The 6,000-nt window shown below is 50.2% G+C and overlaps 1 protein-coding gene across 1 annotated transcript in view; it reads left to right on the top strand.

Moving 5' to 3' along the window:
* The first annotated feature begins 2,052 nt into the window (after window positions 1-2,052).
* Window positions 2,053-6,000, top strand: part of FOXP2 (forkhead box P2) — a 643,684-nt gene continuing 639,736 nt past the window's right edge. Inside the window, exon 1 of the mRNA XM_023544567.1 lies at window positions 2,053-2,206. The gene's annotated coding sequence lies outside the window, so the exon portion shown is untranslated. The remainder of the gene's footprint in view (window positions 2,207-6,000) is intronic.

Raw genomic sequence — 6,000 nt, 5'->3', positions numbered from 1 at the left:
CAATTTAAAAAAGACTGAGCACAACCCCTAGCAGATCACTTAAGAACTGCCTGGAGTTGACACCCTCACAGAAGGCGCCGCGATTCCAAACCAAAATCTACCTCGGTCCTCGTCCTCCTTGCAGGGCCGTCTTCCCTGGACCAGCCCCGCGGCTTATTGACTTAATTGGTTTCCCCAGAAAACCTGACGGTGTGTTTACAGAAGTGGGTGCCAGGGCTGCTTCCTCCCTTGGAGAACTGCGGGTTCTGAAGAGAAGAGTTGATGCCAAGTGTGTGTGTGAGCTCGCGTCTGCCCTTTAGAGAAAGGGCGCGCTGCTCTTTGAGGAAAAGACCGAGTCAAAGGCAGAAGTTAGTGCTGCTCGCCAATCTTCCCAGTCATCGCCCTCCCCCACCTCGTCCGCCACCAGAGATTTTTAAGTTAGTCTTTTTTTCTCCTGGGAGGAGGGCTGGGAAGAAGCTGGGGGCCAGGCTCTGCTTCTAAGTGCCTCTCGGTTGCAGCTATTTGGAGGAAAGTTTCAGCGCCTTTCGGAAAGCCACGCTTCGCGACTGCTTTGCGAGCGGAGACGCGGGCTCCGGCGGCGGCGCGCAGGGAACCCGGAGGGCGGAGGGTCGCGCGGGCCGCGGGAACGGGAGGGACTGGAGGGCAAGGGGCTGGCGAGGGACCCCCCCCCCCACCCCAGTCACGCGTCCCATCCGAGGCCGACCTCGCTCTCCTTCGGCCTCTCCTGCCATCCCTCTCGGTACCGTGCGGCCCCGCCAGCCGGGTCACACCCTGCAGCCCGGAGCGGGGACCGGGGCTGGAGGTCTAGCCCGCGCATCCCCACAAGCCAGCGCCTCGGCTTTGAAGTGCGCGCGTAGCGAGCTCTGGCAGAGGCTACTTTCTGTCCATGCCGGTTACTTTTGCTCCCCTCAGTCACTGATAAGGCCGGTCAGGAAAGCCTGAGACCCCAAAAGCCCCGCCCAGGTGGCCCTGCAGACCGACCCCACAACCGGAGACCCGGGCTGTGCATCACGAGGAAGCCCAAGAACTCCTGGGCCCGAGTGAGCCAGGAGCCACGACAACAATGAAGAGTGAGAAAGACGCTCGGCCTTTCTCCACCCCAGGCCGCAGAGGCGCACACCGAGCAAAGAAAGGCCAATCAGCGTTGTAACGCACGCTCCAGGCTCCCTCCCTGACTACCATGTACTTTAACTCCCCGCCACCAAGGGCTTTGGATCCCTTCGAGGCTTTCTGCACTTCACGTGGAATCCCCTGTTTAATTTGCCAGCAGCTCCGTCTGCTGAGGGGACGGTACTTTGGCAAGTGCCAAGAAGCAGCAGACACAACTCGGCTTTGCCAATACAGCATAAGGTTTTGTTCTCTCCTCCCTCCCCACCCCCTTCCTTGACACGCCGTCTGGGGCGAGCTGCAGGAGGCGGAGCAGGAGGTGGGGAGAAGGGTGGGGGTGGGGGAAAATCAGGCGCCGAACAAACAAGTTCTGCGGCGAGTTGTTTACATAGCAGGTGGACCTGACGTCAGCCAGGAGGCTCCACTGCAAATCCCAACAATATTGTGTCCCGCTCTCATCCTCCCTCAAAGAAGTTGGGGTGTGGGGGGAAGAATGGTGGTGGGAGAGGAAGGCATCCTAACTGGCTGATCCCAAACCACTTTTGGGATTAATAACAATAACAACAACAATAACACCACAAAGTGAAACAAAACAAGTGGTCCAGCAGCACTTTAGACTCCTCCGAGGCGCCCCTTCCCCCACCCCGCCGCTCCGGGGAGAGGCGGCTCCGCGCGCAGTGTGTGTACAGTTTGCATTGCCAACAACACTCGCGCGCGGCCGAGTGCGCGCGCCCGCTAGCGCACACTCACACACACAGACACATATACACACACACAGACACACACACAGATCCGGGTGGGGGGAGCGGCAGCGCGAGACAGCGCGAGCCTCCGAGAAAGCGCGAGACACGCCGGCGCGTGCAGCTCCGCGGCCGCCGCTGCGCCCCGGCTTTAGCCCCGCGCCGCCCGCCTTCGAGCGTCCCGGTGATTTATGCGGCGGACGGCCGCCGGCTGCCGCTTCCTCAGACGCCCCCAGGCTCGGCCCCCACTAGCGGCAGCAGCCGCAGGGACTCGGCGCGTGGGTGTGTTGTTGGGGGGCTTCTGCCTCGGCGCGGCGGGTGCCACCTTCCGGGACGCTGCCCCGGCGTCCCCGGTTGCGGTAAGTTTCTTCGCCTTCACTCTGGCGCGCTGCACCTCCGCAGCCCACCCCGTCTCGGCCACCTCCACGCCGGGCGGCCACTTTATTCTGCTCCGCGCGGCGGTGGCGGCGGCGGCGGCGGTGGCGGCGGAGGTAAAGTTTCGCCCCAGCGGCTGCGCTGGGCGCGGCGGGGCGAGTGTGACATGTGTCAAATTTCGGCTCGGCGTCGGTGTCGCGTTCCGGACCCAACACCACCACTTGTTGTGCTTTTTCGGGTTGCTTTGTGATGGGGGAGGGGGATTGCGAGAGGGGCGATAACTGTTGGCTCACGGATGAATTTTAGTTTTGAATATGCAAAATGTTGCCTCGTCCGGAGAGACCTCGGCTGGAGGAAGATATGTGTCGAAACACCAGATGTGTGTTTGTTTACCCTGTTTTTTTTTTTTAATTGTTTGTTGTCTCTTCCTCCTCCTCCCTTCCCCCTCCCCCTGGCAGACGAAACAACAGTAAAAACATCTGGTGTTTAGAAGCACACACTTTATTGATCCAACTGCTAGCCTTTATTTACTCAACTGGGCAAGTGCACGCTTCTCTTCTGCAAGTTAGGCAGTTGGGCACTTCAGCGTTCATCTCAAAAGTACTTCTCTGGGGACAAGAGAAGCGGAAAGGGGACACTACTGTTTTTCGAGTGAGAAACTCCTGGCCCCTAGTGACTCTTCGGGATAGTCGTGCATCTCAGCTGCTGTCCAGATCACGCTCTTTCCCGCCTCCACGAGGTACCACCACCCGCTTCGCCCGGGATCTGCCCTGGATTTAGTGGGATTTCGCTTTGGGAAGGTCTCCGTCTGCTCACTCTTTGTGGGTGGGTTTGGGGGGAAATCGCGCCTCCCTGTTCTGCAGAGAGGGCATGTGCGAGGAGCGCTAACACCTTTGGGAGAAAAGAAGGGTTTCACTGTGAGCTTTTACCTGGAAGTCCGCCGTGGCCCCTGGCGAGCCGGAGGACGGGCAGGAGCTCGTGGGTGACTGTGACCCAGGCCGGGCGCGGGTCCTGACGCCCGCATGTGTGGCGGCGGCGGCGGCGGCGCAGGCTGGACCCTCTGGGTGGCCGTGCACGCTGCCCGAGCGCCTCTCCTGGCCCTCGAGGCCAGAAGGCGCCCGGACACCCTGAAAGCGCCGTGAGTGTCTACGAAGACTCTCACTTGCTGCGGGTGTTCGGGTCTCTTTAGAGCAGGAAGGAAAAGTTGCTCTCCTGCGCTCAGACTTTGAGATCTCTTAGGTGAGTGTCTCAGGGCACCTGACAGGGGCGGGGTGGGGTGACACTTTGATTAGAAGGAACCTGAGGGGAAAGACGAGTGCAAATCTGGGGCATCTCAAAGTGGAACCAGTTCGCGTATTGCATGGAGATGAGTCAGGAGAGCCCGAACTGGACATCGTGTGGGAGGCTTCTGAGAATCCAGAATCCCCAAGGAACTAGACCCATCTGTGTATTTGTTTATTCAGCTTTTTAACCAACAGATTTAAGCCACTTAATAGACAGCTGCTCTCTGTGATATTCGCACCGCCCCCCCCCATACACACATTTTCTCTCACCACGTGTTGAAATCCAGTCAGCTTCTTGATCTTGAGGATTATTCCTAGAGTGCTGTTTGCTCCCAGGTGGCGAGCTCTTTCAGAGGTGAGTGAGGTGCGCTAAGTGACCTGGGTGAGTTCTCAGAACAGGCTGGAGGGAGAAAGGCCTTTGGCTGTGGGAGTGTGTAAGGTACAAAGTCATCATGGATTCAGAAGTGCTTAAAGAGTCACCTCCCTAACTGCCCAGAGTTTACTTGCAAAAATACTTAAGTTGTAGCAGGTAAGGCAAGAGGAAAAAGTGACGCCCTGGTGTCAAATAGCTGAAGTGGATGTTTTCCAACTGGAAGTATTTGGAGAGATTTAGAAAACAAAAGTTTGCCTGGAAGGCACATCTTTGCGAACTCTCCAAACTCAGATAGTTTGGTTAGGCAGACAGGAGGGGTATGTTTAATAACAAGTCTGTGTGAGAGGTCAAAATTGAGGTAAAGATGAGCTTTCAGATATTTTCATTTTCAAGTTTGCATTGTGGCATACCTTGGGAAAGGTTTTATGTTGTCAAGGGGCCTGTTTATCTTTTCTGTCACTATGAATTATGGACAAGCTGTTTATTCTCAGTGTACTGGAATTTTTTAATGTAATGTTTAATGCTGTTAAACACAATTAATTTACAGTTTTGGTTTACTTGTGTATACATTAACAGAGCATAAAGTTATATACAATATGATCATTTTGGTCTTAAAATTTCATTTCAGCTTTAGAGCTTTCTAAAGTTTTTCCTTTCATTCTTTGTTTCTTTCCTTTTATTATTATTACTCGACTAGATTTCTATATAATAGTCGTGCAGGTCAGTACTTCGTTACAGAGTTCACTATTTCATTTTTAACCAAAGTTAAAGGAAAGAAATGTTGAATTGTGATTAAGTCACTAACTCTTAAAGAGGACACTAGAAACCAGATAATATATCCCTGAAATTGAGAGAGAAGGTGACAGTCAGTTAACTAAAGATCACCTTTAGAGTTCACTTTTAAGTATAAGGATACAAAACTTTTTAAGAGAATAATTTTAAATTTTCAAGTTAAATATGAATACAATAAATACTTTTCTATACATGGCTTATTAAGATATTGCCATTATACTACAATGGATAGGAGAATAAATAAAGCAATTAAAAGGAAAAAAATATAAATAACAATTATGAACTACTTACAATTGTTCCTCAAAATCCCCCAACTTGTATTTGAGATTCAGAGCAATGAAAATCTAGACCTGGCAATTGTTCTCGTAGAATTCATACTCTGTAGTGGAAAGAGACCTTTAATTACATTATAATATGAATGTATTTATGAAATGGCTGTGAGTGAATAAACTGTCATTGGCATTTTATTTCTTTGCACTGATAACAGTGAGTGTTTTTGCCAAAAAAAAAAAAGAAGAAAGAAATCCTTGTACATTTCCTAGAAATCTAAACTTGGGGGAATCATTTGTGGCATACCATAAAAATAGGGAAAAGGTGAACATTAAATTTACTGATAACCTGTAATGAGAAGGTGTGCTCTGTAAAAGTAAGACTTCTAAAACGCAAAACAACTGCCTTTGCATAGCTGTTTAGAATTATACTGTATAAAAAAGCATATTTAGGTATGTGAAAATAACTGCATGGTTTGATTGAGACTCATAGGGCATATGACAGTATAATGAATCTAGCCAGACAGATTTACCCGACATCAAGAGAAGCTGTGAGGGATACAGAGCTTAATTACATAAAAGGTATATTATTTGTGATATTTAAGGATTTATAGCTGGATCTGCCTCATCACCCTTGTCTGTTTCTGTGTTGACAGGCTTGTGTTAGAGCAGCTATGCTCTAATATGGATAGAAAACTGAATGATGGAAGTCCTCATGTATTTTCTGCCTCTGAATTAAATCAGAAAGAGCCCACTGGTTTGCAAAAGTGATTGAGGACACAGGTCACTAAGAAGTTCTCTTAAAATTACAAATCACAGTTGAATTTAGAAATAATATAAATTCCATTATATTTATGGAATGTTATTTTTGTCGCAAACTTATTTTTTTTTCTTAAACTTTGTGAAAGGTAGTGGTGTCCTTAGCAAATGACTGAATGTATCCAAATTATTCTAACCATTGCTCAGATTTATGCTCCCTTTTGATAGAAGAAAGTCTTATTTCTTAAGTTAGCCTCTTTGAGATTTTAAGATTTCCTTAGATTTTGAAAGTAGCCTTACTT

The sequence above is a fragment of the Loxodonta africana genome, chromosome 8 (assembly GCF_030014295.1).
Source record: "Loxodonta africana isolate mLoxAfr1 chromosome 8, mLoxAfr1.hap2, whole genome shotgun sequence".
Taxonomy (NCBI): domain Eukaryota; kingdom Metazoa; phylum Chordata; class Mammalia; order Proboscidea; family Elephantidae; genus Loxodonta; species Loxodonta africana.
Note: the sequence above shows the minus strand (reverse complement) of the source record. Positions and strands in the feature narration are given on the sequence as shown.